A 12979-nucleotide genomic window follows, 5' to 3' on the forward strand; every position below is an offset into this window, starting at 1 on the left:
AGCCTGGTGATGGGTATTAAAGAGGGCACGTTCTGCATGGAGCACTGGGTGTTATGCACAAACAATGAATCATGGAACACTACATCTAAAACTAATGACGTAATGTATGGGGATTAACATAACAATAAAAAATTTTTAAAAAAAGAATATATATACATATATATGTAGATGTGTTGCTTTTTGCCAAAAATCATCACCAGAAAGAAAAAACAATATTAATAATGGTAACTCTTAATGGGTATGGGAGCCCGAAAATTGGATCAAGGGGGAGGGATGGAAAGAAGATACCTTCAAATGGAATTTGAATTTATTTTTGTCTTTTCAACTATGTGTTTTACATAGTCAATAAATAAACCAAAAAGGTGGGGGAGACACACCTCAAAATTGAAGGCAAGCTTTCAAACACAATGTCCTAACTGTTCATCCTGAGTGGGCTTTATTCTAAGAACCACAACAGCAACCCTAGAATTTTGCAAAGAAATCTTAAATTTCTCTCAGTAGCTTTATTGTGAGTAATAATATTTGTGTTTAAAAAAACCCATAGTATTGGGTGAGAAAATAAGGAAAGAAGAAGATTTATAGCATAATGCCATTTGTGAAAATTAGAAACACATACGCTGGTACCATTTTACAAGGACACACCTTTATTTGAGGATGGAGTTAGAGGGAGTGCCATTGTAGGAAGAGAGGAGGTCGCGGGTGTTAGGAAAAAGGGGGTAAATAGAGCAAGAGAGTCTTTGCAGGGACTACTGGTGACAATGTGCTATGAGCCAAGAGGAATGACTTACAAGAGTCTCTGAGCACGAAGGGAAATGTAGGACGGACATGAAATCAAGTGAAATGAATGGGCTGACTTGAGTATTGGCTGGAGTAATTTCTCCTTGCTCTCATCTAAATTTTAAATAAAGAAAAATTGAGAAGGCTGTGAGCTACATAATGTCATTCTTTTGCTTCCAGAACCACAGCTGCTCATTAAATGTACACGGAATAGATGCACATCAGCTATGAAGTGCACTTTACTGCCACACAGAAGATGTCTAGAGGGAGACAGTCCAGGACAAGGATGGTGGATCCCTGCTCATGAAGGACACAGACATTTATCTTTCTGCTCCACTGACCCCATCCTATAGCTTTTGTCTTCAAAGTCACTTCATGGTCCAATATGAACGCCAGAGCGCCTTTCTGCTCCACTCCATCCTATAGCTTTTGTCTTCAAGGTCACTTCGTGGTCCAATATGAATGCCAGAGTGCCAACCATTTCATCTACCTTACAGGCCAGACGAAGGGGGAAATGTAAAAGACCAAAAAGAAAGAACAGTTTGTCCACTCCCTTTTAAGGAAACTTTCCAGAAGTACTAAACAATATTTGCCATTATATTTCACTTGATATAACTTAGTCACTTGGTGGCACCTAGATATAAAGGCCCAGTAAGGGAAGTTGGAAAACATCCTCCCTTATTCTGGATGATGTGCCCAGCTGGAAATCGGGGTTTGTTACCAAGGAAAGATAGTGATAGTTAACAGGAGCTGGGTAGGCAGCCAGGAGTCTCTGCCTCTGGAGAAGGAAACAAGACTTTTTGAGCACCAACTACGTGCTAGGTGTTTAACAGAATTCGTACACCTATCACATGGGGACACTCATACTAAAAAATTGTTGTTTATCTCAAATTCATATTGCATTGGACATGCTATATTTGGTTAGCAAAATCTGGCAATCCTATACCTTTAGGATGTAGTAAAGGTTAGCGGTTGATTGGGAGGCATATGGCTTTAGTGGTAAAGCAGGCAGCCTCTGGAGTCTGAATGCCGGGGTTCAAATCCGCATTGAAGATATGAACTCGAGTCATTTCTAATTCTTGCCAGTGCTACTAGTTACCCTCACAGATGACTTTCATTGGGGTTCCCCTACTAGAGGGTCTGAGCATGGCTTGTTTCCATGTAGCCTGGCCCTCACACCAGTGTAGTTAACTCAAACCTCTTCTGATCCATGGCCTGTGCTTGGAAGTGCTTCAGAAACCCTGAGTCTGGAAATAGGCTCCAAATGAGGGCTTTTTTGGTTCTTTGTCGTGTTGGCCTGGCCCAGAGCTAAGGGGATATAAGGCAGAAGGAGAGAACTGCATGAAGTTTGTCAGATGATGCCCAGAGCACTGGATGCACCAGGTCGGGGGGGCGTCCCATGACCCACGAATACTGGGATTTTGGCCATCCAGCCCAGGCGCGATCCTGGCTGAGTCGGATTCTCAGGACTCCATCTCACTTACTTTGCAAGGCCAGGTGGAGAAGGACAGCGGGCAGGGGAGGAGAGCTGATATCCGGTAGGGTGGGCAGGACAGAGAGAAGGGTGAGCCCTCCCCATGGCGGTCTCACCAGAAGGGCCTCAGACATCCCTTGTCTACATGTGGGGTTGACAAAGGGCAGGCTGTGTCACACAAAAAATAGTAACAAAACGGGGACCAACTCAGAGTAGATGCTAGAAGGTATATTTCACCAAATGGGGAAAATCAAGTTCTGCCATGCCCGGGCCGCACAAGCAAACGGGTCAGGAGCCCATTCCATCCTTCTCCCCAGAGTCCTCTGAGCCAAGGACTAAACGGGGTCCACCTGGCTCCTCTTTCCTCAGAAGGGATCTGAACCTTGACTTTCACCCAGCTGAGGTCCCAGCAGGGACATCCCTTGTGATGAGCTCAAGACTCAGGTGAGCTGGGTTCGAGTAGCTTTACCTCCCCAAGGGGACTCAGTTTCCTCCCCTATTAAATGGGGATAATAAGATCCCCCTGCTGGGTCATTAGGTGGGTTCAATGAGATGACATTGGATGATTTATCATTCCTTGTGGGTCATTTTTTGGCTTCCCAGCATCTGAAACTTCTAAGTCTATGACCCAGGTCAGAGCAAGCAGACATATCTGCCCAGGATTTCAAATCTCAGAGTAAGGATCCCCAGAAGCAGGGTAAGGGAAGAGTTCACTTTGTCTGCTCTGACCTGGGCCGTCTCATTTCCTAGGGCGGCAGCGCCCCATGGCCAGAGGTCTGACCTGGCTATGGTAACAAGCAGCCATGAAGGTGTGAGTGCCGCTCTTCCCAGCACACGGGCTCTGTGGCCCGATTTTGGCTGAGGTCTGGCCACTTGCTTCCTTTATATTCCCAAGCCTTTCGCTTGCCAAGTCTTGTTTCCCAGACTTTCGGGAGATTCTGGGGAGTTGCCTCATATTCTTTCATAAATTATTTTTCTGCTGAGATCATCTGGAGCCCCTTTCTGCTGCTTGGCATTCAGGGCCCGGTCTGGCTGAAGAGCGGGAAGGGCCGGCCACAGCGCCTGGTCAGCAGCAGGTGCGCTGGGCGCACGTCTTTCCCTCGGAACCGGTCTTCTGTTTGCATGAGTTTGCTAGGGCTCCGGAGCAAAGGACCACAAATTTAGGGGCTTAACACAACACCCATTCACTATCTCACAGCTCTATTTTTCCGACGTCTGGCTCGATGCAGCTGACCTCCCTGTTCAGGGGTTCACAGGGCGGTAAGCAAGGTGCTGACAGAGCTGCATTCCTTTCTAGAAGCTCTAGGGAAGAACCCACTTCCAAGCTCACTCGCAGTGTTGACAGAACACAGTTCCTTGCAGCTGTAGGACTGGGATTCCCATTTCCTTGACCTGTGGCCCCCTCCATCTTCGAGCCAGCCATGGGGGCCACCGAATCCGTCTCGTACTTCGCATCTCTGTGGCTTTCCCTTAGCCTTCCTCGGCTGCTGTGAAGGTTTCATGTGATCACACCAGACCCACTTGGGTCTGCCTATCTTAAAGTCAACTGATTCTCACTTAAATCACATGTGCCAGCTAGGATCTTGTGGGGGCCCCCAGTGTGCCCACCATACCCTCTTTCCCAAAGCCACTCTGCAAGGTGTCAAATTTCCCTCCTTGCTAAGACTGTTGATGTCATCTAGGAGGTGTTTTGAAGTGAGGTCTGATCTGTGTTTTTGAAAGACAACTCCCGAGGCAGCATGCAGGAGAGAGGGGAGAAGGGGCACAGCAGTTGGAGAAAATCAGCTCCCATGAAAGAAGATGAGGGTGTGGGGCACCTGGGTGGCTCAGTCGTTAAGCATCTGCCTTCAGCTAAGGTCATGATCCCAGGGTCCTGGGATCGAGTCTCACATCGGGCTCCCTGCTCAGCGGGAAGCCTGCTTCTCCCTCTCCCACTCCCCCTGCTTGTGTTCCCTCTCTCACTGTGTCTCTCTCTGTCAAATAAAATCTTAAAAAAAAAAGACGAGGTTGAAAATGAAGGTGGTGTCAGTGTGGAGACAGAGCAGGGGAGGAGAAGGGAGGGGGAGGGGAGGCAGGAAGCAAGGCTGGCTGTTCCCAGGTTTCTATCCTGCGCAGCCAGGGCCATTAAGCAAAATGGGAAACCAACAAGGACAGGGAGCAGGTTTGCTGAGCGGGAAGAAGTGATTCTGATTTGAACACAAGGAACTGGAGAGACCTGAAGTATATGGACGTGAAAATGCCTCCCCAAGCCCTGGGAGGCTGCCTGCAGAACTTGAGAATACCCAAGGTAAAGCAAGAAAGAGTGGGAGCAAAGGAGGGAGGGAGGAGGAAGCAGGAGAAAGTGCAGTCGAGGCAGGAAGGAGGAGAAGCCTCTCAAACATATGACAGCCTGCTGGGGATTCAGATGCTGCGGGCGGTGCCCAGGCCACCGATGTGGGATTTGAGGCTCCCATCTGCTGCAGCACATGCATGCGCGCCTCTTCCCAGAGCACTCGGCTTCCCTGGGAAGCTGCAGCCCAGCATGGGCCTGCGCTCCTGATTTTGCAGGAATAAATGCTACTTTGGGACTTGATGGCACTCCAGATGGCACTCCGGGATTCCTGCCCACATGCCTTATGCTTCCCAGGCCCGTGAGCATCGGCACCACCTGAATTCTTCTCCATTCCTGCCTACCTTCTCCAAACTCCCACATGACAGCCACTTCTTTGTCTCGCTCTCCTTCCCCCTTCCTCTCCCTCCTCATGCCCCTGCCCCATGATACAATGGAAAGATTGTGGGCTCTGGAATCTGATAGACCTAGGTTAGTATTTTATTTAACCAGCTGTGTGACTTTGAGCAAGTTACTTAACCTGAGACTGAGATTCTTCACACATAGAATGGAATCAGTAATATGTGTCTCAACACGCCTGTTGCGAGTACCTGCCTAGTACCCTGGCACAAAGCAGAAACCTAGTCGATGTCAGCCCCCAGCCTCCAGCCTGGTGAGAGGCAAGAAGGCGCAGCCAGAGACCCCAGGGCCAGAATGACTGGTGATTGTGAGCTTTATAGTGAGGGGAACGAGTTGCCGTCTTTCTCTGCCACTTCTTACAGATATCATCTTGGGCTTGCTATCTATCCAAACTCTGCGTCTTGGTCTCCTCATCTAGAAAGCGGAGACAATAATAGCCTTTGCCTCTGCTGGGTACCTCCCATTTGCCCCTCCAGATCTACTCTCTACCTTATTCCACCTGCCCTGGGCCCACCTGCTCAAGGTGACCTGTATCAACTACGCCTTCTGGCTCCAGCTCAACCAAGGGGCCCACCGGCAGATCAGAGGAACAGAGATGAGTGGGCCAAGGTCGTCATTTCCAAGTCCCCTCCCTGCAGAATACCGTGCACCAGCTCCAATCCCAGTGACGACTCGAAACACTTCTGCCCACTGCATCTTGGCCTCAGAGTTGCAAGAAGAACACACCACAGCCAAGTACTAGATGGAACAAGGCTTTATGCACACAGAGAAGAGACAGAACAAGGTCGGCTTCCAAAGCGGGCATGGGTCCTTGGGGCCAGTAGGTCTCTCCCAGTGGCTGATATAGGGAAACTGGCTCCCATGTGCCCCTCTGTGTCCCCTCCCCGTGAAGGACAGATAGCCACAGTGGGGTTGGCCAAGTGCCACAGGACACACGTGCTTTGGACCAAAGAGTGTCCATCGTGCCTGAAACCGGGGAAGATATTCCCACACAAGGTGAAAACCTGGCCCAGGCTGTGTTGGATCCTTATCTCTCAGGAAGGAAGTGTTCCAGGCCCGAGAACACCTGTTCTTCCACGGCGAAGCGGCACTCAAAAAACCGCACAGGAGACAGCCTTTCCCCATGGTCACCTCTGGCCGCCGCTTCTCCTGATGACAGCTTCCTCAGGAGACCCTCCCAACACCGCTGTGTCCTTCTGGAGACCAGGACCTGCCCCGTCCTCCCACCTTCCCCACCATCCCCGGGTACCTCGGCTACCTGGCATTGGCCCTACTCCCTGCCCATGCCTTTGGAAGTTGTCCTTTTAGTAAAATCTCCCCAAGTTATCCTATTTCATGCCAGAACCCTGCCGGTGAGGAATGAATGGATAAATGCCAAGAGCGTGGAACATTTGCTGGCACAAACACTAAATGAGCGTTAGCTCTTATTGTGTTATTTCATCAGGTTTTCATGAAAATTCAATGAGATCGCTTTTATAAAGTGCTTAGTAGCGTGTCTGATGTGGAGGAAGACCCCAATTAATGATGGTACCAGGAGAGCACTTACCGCTCCTGATTTGACAAAGGAGAGGGAATGCCCTTTCTACTCTAAGAGGGGCACCTCTTGTCCTTCTCTTTATTCCTCTGTCCTGTGGTGCACAGTGATTATCTGGCCGGTAAGACCAGAAAAGGGACGAAGGGTAAGCTCACCGGGAGCCATTTTGGGTGACTCTTTGGCTCACCACCTATCCACAGGAATTCCAGTTGCTTCCCTTGGTCCCAGGGGAGGCACCCTGCATGGTGGAGGCTGGGTTCATCCAACTTCTCTGCCTTTCACAGCTTCACTTAAAGAGAGAAAGAGCAGAAGGCCCCATATGGCCTGGGGTCCAAGCCATTGTCTCTAATTTTGTTTTATCAGGAATAAAGCTAATAATAAAGCTAACACCTGGTTTCTCACTAGACTCAGAGCCTAGAGCAGAAAACGTGAGATGATTCACTACCTTATCAATCCTAAAGGGAAGTTGATTTTGTCTCATGTTTATTAGGATGATTCCACTAAAAGGTAATTTGCAAGCAAGAAAGAACAGCATTTGTCATGTGGGCTTCATGGGGAAATTGGCCACATGGGCCCACTTTGCAAAGCTTGTCCAACCTGGGTCTTCCATGCAGCATACTTAGCTGTTTTTGTAGTTGGGGCTAAAGATGGTGTGTGCTCAAACTTAACCTTCTCTAATATGGTCAACACTGTGGGTATTTGTCATCCGAGCTGGTTCCTAAACATTTTTAAGGCATGTCCTATATCCAAAGTCCCCATCTTATGAGGCATAATGCAAGGTAGAGGTTACTATAGAAACCAGATGGTCACTCCTTTGCCACCAGGGTGCAGGCATGCAACCCAGACCCCACCAATTAGACAAATCTGTGCTTACCTTTGACCCAGAGGGAGACCCCACAAGGGGTCTATTCCAGGAAGGGTGGTGGTGACTGCCTCCAATTTTCAGAGGCAGCCACTGTGACAAATACTGTTATTAGTGGCTGTCCCTAGCATCACCCTGTCAGATGTCAACAATGCAGGGGACAATGTCCGTGACCACTGGGGCTGGCCAGAGATGGGGGGGGTCTCCAGCTGACAAGTTCTACAACAGAATTCTGTCTCTGCACCTGTGGTCTCAAAGTCTGGCCCTCCTGAAAGTTCTGTATTTACTGGATAGCCTTCAATAATTTCCATTTCTGCAGAAAAGAACCAGAACTTGGTCTGCAGTGTCTGAAGCTGAAAACTTGGACTGAAGAACCATTGAAGCGACAGCACCTAAGACCATGAACAACGTGAGGGCAGAGGGCAAGTTATCTTCATCACCGCTGTACTACTTATGAGTTTATTTTGGCTTTTTATTCCATGTTATGCTCAGAAACCGTATCAGTCAAGAATCCTTTGGTTGCAAGTGACAGAAACCCAAATCAAACTAACTGAGCCAAACAAAACAAAAGAAAATCAAGGACTAAGTCACATAACTATAAGGTCTTGGTTTAATGTTTGCTTTAGGGACAGCTGGACCCCCAAGTTCAAGTGAAGCCAGGGCACACATTTAATTTACTTTCTTAGCTCTGTTTTGTTCTCTCTTAGCTTCTTTCTCAGGCCATCTTTCTTATCACCTGGTGATAAAACCGACTGCTGTTAGTGTCTCTAGGTTTACATCATTCTCATCCAATTCCAGAAAGAAAAGACAGAAGGAAAAGAACACAAACCCCTTGCCCCCGACATCCACACCCAATCACCCAAGTGGCACTGGTTGGCCCTGCTCAGGTTTTGGAGCGAACCCAGGACCAGTCGTTGGGTCCAGGAGAAAAAGAAATCCAACTCGTTAGGGTGGGTGAAGAGCTCATTCCTACAGGGTAGAAGGTAGTTACAGCCAGAAGATGCCCCACTGGAGCCACCCTGCATTGGAATGGGTAGGTCCCCAAAAGAAGAGGTGTAGAACCAAGAGAGCAGATTTCTACTACAGAACTGTAAGGGACGGCGTTATTCAATAAAAGCTACTAGAATGGAAACCATAGGGTTCTCCTTCTAAGATTAATACCTCTCTTTCTCTCTCTGTCCCTCTGTCTCTCCCTCTCTTTCATTCTCTGTCTCCCTCTCTTTCATTCTCTGTCTCCCTCCCTCTCTGTCTCTCTCTGCCCACCCCCCCACCCCCACCTCACACACGCGGACAGGGAAGAGGTTTCAAACGGCCCCTGTGGCACTAACAGGAAAATGGCCGTGAGGAGCGATCCCAGTATTACTCGGGGGACAGAGCTAAAGTCTCTGGTTACGTCAAGAGGAAAAGAAAAATCACGAACTGAAACATAAACTTCCTAATCGTAAGGACCGTGACTGGCGGGCAGAGAAAATCTCCTCGTTCTCCAATAGACCATCATCTTCAGCAAAACTTCAGTACATAACCGCTACTTTGACATGAATAAAGTGAGAAGAAGCGGACTGTGCTGCCACAGGAGAGGCTGAAAGAGAAAAACAAAGCTCGCTTCTGGTGTCCCTTCGTGTCCCCCTCCGATCCAGACACTGAACTTGAAGCACCACCATGAGCCAAGGATCATATTCTCGAAAAATCTGCCAGACATTCCTGCCATTGCAGCTTTATTGAATTACTACGGAGTGCAGACTGAGAAATATAAATCACGGGGAAGCAGGAAGCGCGTTTATTTCATTAGCCCATGTAGCCTCCATCTGAGGCCTGCTGGTGCCTCTCTCAGAAACAGCCTTGCAACCTCACCCTGCAAATACATTGCATTTTGTTCTGCAGCGGCAGCAAGCCCGGGGCTAGGCTATCGCTTTGTTCCTGCTTCTCCTCAAAAGTGCTTTCTGCCCAATTGAGTTGTCCAGATGGAGTGCAGAGCTTTAAGATGAGAACATCTTTGTGTCCTTTTGTTTGTCATCTCTTGGTCTCCTGGGCAGTCGCTGGCCAGACCTGCTTTTCACTTCCATTCCAATCCACCAGCCACAGAGGGGAAGAACTCGTTCCCAAGATGGGCCACAAACATCTGGAGGACATGCGAGAGCCCGGATGACCTTTGGCACAAAATGCAGTGCTCTGTAGATGGGCTGCCCGTGCGAACTACTTCATGGATGGCAGGGGTGATGAAGGCAGTCATGGTCTGAACAAAGCAAGCGACTTTGCCTGCTAAGATGACGGAGCGGAATGAGGATGGGAGGCCCCGGAGTGAGATGGACTGAGTTCAAATTCGGGCCACGCACTTACCAGCTGCATGACTTGAGCCCATGACTTCCCTCCTCCAAGCTTCCATTTCCTCTGTGGTATTAAGGTTTACTTCCAGGGATGATTGAGAGGGGGCCGCAAGGACAAAATGAGTGTCGGGGGGGGGGAGCTGATGAATATTTGTAACCTACAAAACGTCACTTGCCTTTGTCGCTGTTATGACCCCCAGTAATCTTTTGTAGGTTACATATAATCTGTTGTGGTTTGTATTTTGTATTTACAATGGGGGCAAGGGGCATTTCATAGGAGTTTCTCCGTTCATGGATTAAAAGATTATTACCCCCAGACCAAAGAAGGCGAGAGTCAGATACTGAAGCGGCTCAGCGTGAGGCAAAATCTGTCTCCTTCTTGCCACCTTTCTAGTGAGAATTCCCTTGCCTTCGCATCCTGTGCTGTTCTCCATTCTTACTGCCAGTTCACACTTAATAAATCTCTCCTGAAACTTTAATGGCTGCATAAGGTTTAGCTGACAATGACTTCATGTGTGATTCCTCTTGGGGGGACTGGCATTTATTTTGATAGGGGAAGAGGCCCTAACTTCTCTCCTAACCACTCAGAAGCTCCCCCGGAGTCCAGGGAGACATCTCTAAAATGTCACCATCTGGGCCCTTCCCACATGATCACGTTGAAATTCTGGGAGAGCGAGCAAGGAGAGGGGAAAGATAGCAAAAGAAAACCTTTAGGAGTTTCTTCTCCTTTTCCAATGTGAAGAGAAGCTTAGTGCCTGAAACGTAGTCAGTGTTCCATAAATAAGCGTGAATGGATAGATAAATGATAGAATTAGGGAATGCTTCAGCAAATATAGGAAGAGCTGCCCCATACTTTCTCCACTCACTCCCAAGGAAAAAATAAATGAAAGCTCACTTTGGCAGGGCACCTCTGAGAAATAGCCTAACTGTAACAGCACACTCCCCAGCTAATCCTTTTTACTGAAATTAACAGCAAGCAGAATAACCAATTTGCTTTTCACTGACAGGGTTTTTACCTGACTTCTTTCTGGAATGTGAGATTTAAAAAAAAAAAAAAGTGTGTGGGGGGTGGAGAACAAGATCTTGATAAGAGTGAAAAGCATAGGCTTTGATGTTTGTCATTTCTGAGTTTAAGACCCAGTTCTGCCATCACGCATCTCTGTGATCGGGCAAATGGCTTAATTTCAACTTTTATTTCTATCCATGAAGGAGAAACTCCTATGAAATGCTCCTTGCCCCCATTGTAAATACAAAATACAAGACACACAGATTGTATGAAACAATTGCTATTTCAGGCAACAAGCAATGTGGAACTATGATCCTCAATAGAAAGGAAAAAACAAGGTAATCCCTCCAATTGCATCAGCTTAACCTGGGGGCAGTTTCTGGTGAAAATCATTTCACCAGAAGGAGGAACCCAAACAGAGATCATGGCGGCCAAAAGCAGCTAGATTTGCGGGCACAGAGCACTGGAAAGGAGGACACTATGCAATCAAAGAGCCCCAGATATCTGCATAGGGACACTCTAAGCCTTTAGCTAAATACTAATCTGCTCATGTATAGGGAGAAAGCCCATGAAGCTGTGCAAAGAAAAAGAACAGGAAAAAAAAAAGAAGAAGAAGAAGAACGATCACTGGGGAGCTGTAAGCTGAACAATTCTCAGAGCTCACCCAGGACTGGAAATATTCAAGTTCCCACTGGCTAGAGTACAGAGACATTGCTGAATGCATATGTATACCAAATGGAACTTTTAGGGATGAAAAACACAATATACGAAATCACTGGATGGAATTAAGAGCATATCAAACACTACCAAAGAAAAGATCAGTGAATTTGAAAACATACCAAAAAAAAAAAAAATCTAAAACGAAGCACAAAGAGAAAAAAAAAGACTGAAAAATGTCAACAGCCTTATTGTCAAAAGTGTCAACAATATTAAGTGATATAACATGTATGTAACTGGAGTTCCAGAAAGAGAGGAAGGAGAGGAATAAATATTAAGTATTTGAATACATACTGAATTTTAAAAATTCAAATTTTGATGAAATCTATAAACTTATAAATGTAAGAAGGTCAGTGAACCCAAAGAAGGATAAAACAAAACAAAATCAAGGGAAATCATAATCAAATTGCCAAAGAAAAAAATGATAAGTAGAAAATATTAGATATTGTACAGAAAAAAAAATGTTACATACAGAGAACAAAGAGAAAAATTATCAGGGACATCCAATCAGAAACTACACAAACCAGAAGATAGTGGAGTGATAACTTCTAGGAACAAGAGATAAAAGTTGTCACTAAGATGTTATAACCAGAGAAAATATCTTTTCAAAATAAAGTTGAAACAAAGCTTTTATTTCAAACAAACCAAAGCTGAGAGAAGTTGTCACCAGCTGACCTTTACTACAAGAAATGTTAATGAAAGTTCTCCATGAAGTAGAAGAATGATACCAAAGGGCAGCTTGGAACATGGAGGAGTGAAAACACAGCAAATAAACAGTTCATAAATATGAAAGATATTGTCTGGTTTTCAATTTTTTTTTAAAGAAAAGTGGATTTTTTAAAAGATTTTATTTATTTATTTATGAGAGAGAGAGAGCACAAGCAGGGGGAGCGGCAGGCAGAGGGAGAAGCAGGCTCCCCACTGAGCAAGCAACCCGATGCGGGGTTTGATCCCAGGACCCTGGGATCATGACCCAAGCTGAAGGCAGGTACTTAACAAACTGAGCCATCCAGGCATCCCATTACTATTATTTCTAACTAACATTTACTGAGCATGTATTATGTGCCAGGCATTAGGCACTTTATATAATACTGGCTAAAAACATTGACTTTGGGTTAGACAGATCTATGTTTTAATCATACTGTAGCTACTTATTAAAGATTATTTAATCTCAGTTTCCTCAATGAGCAGAAGGCAGACACTTAACTGACTGAGCCACCCAGGCCTCCCTGGTTTTCAATTTTTAAGATAATTCAAATTTTTGCTTATTTATTTAAAAGATCATCTTAAGGTCATTTAAAACCAAAATGTAATAATGTATAGTTTTCTCAACAAATTGCACTCCAAAAACTGAAGATCTGTATGCAAAAAAAAATGAAACTCAACCCTTTTCCCACATGGTAAACAAAAGTTACCTCAAAATGGATCATACACCTAAGTGTAAAAAATTAAATGTAAAGCTACTAGAAGAAAAGAGAGAAAATCAGTACAACATTAGTGTAGGCAAAAATTTCTTAGGACATGAAAAGCACAAACCATTAAGTACTTTATGAAATG

Source organism: Leptonychotes weddellii, chromosome 5 (genome assembly GCF_054177405.1).
Source record: "Leptonychotes weddellii isolate Sample4059 chromosome 5, ASM5417740v2, whole genome shotgun sequence".
NCBI classification, from domain to species: domain Eukaryota; kingdom Metazoa; phylum Chordata; class Mammalia; order Carnivora; family Phocidae; genus Leptonychotes; species Leptonychotes weddellii.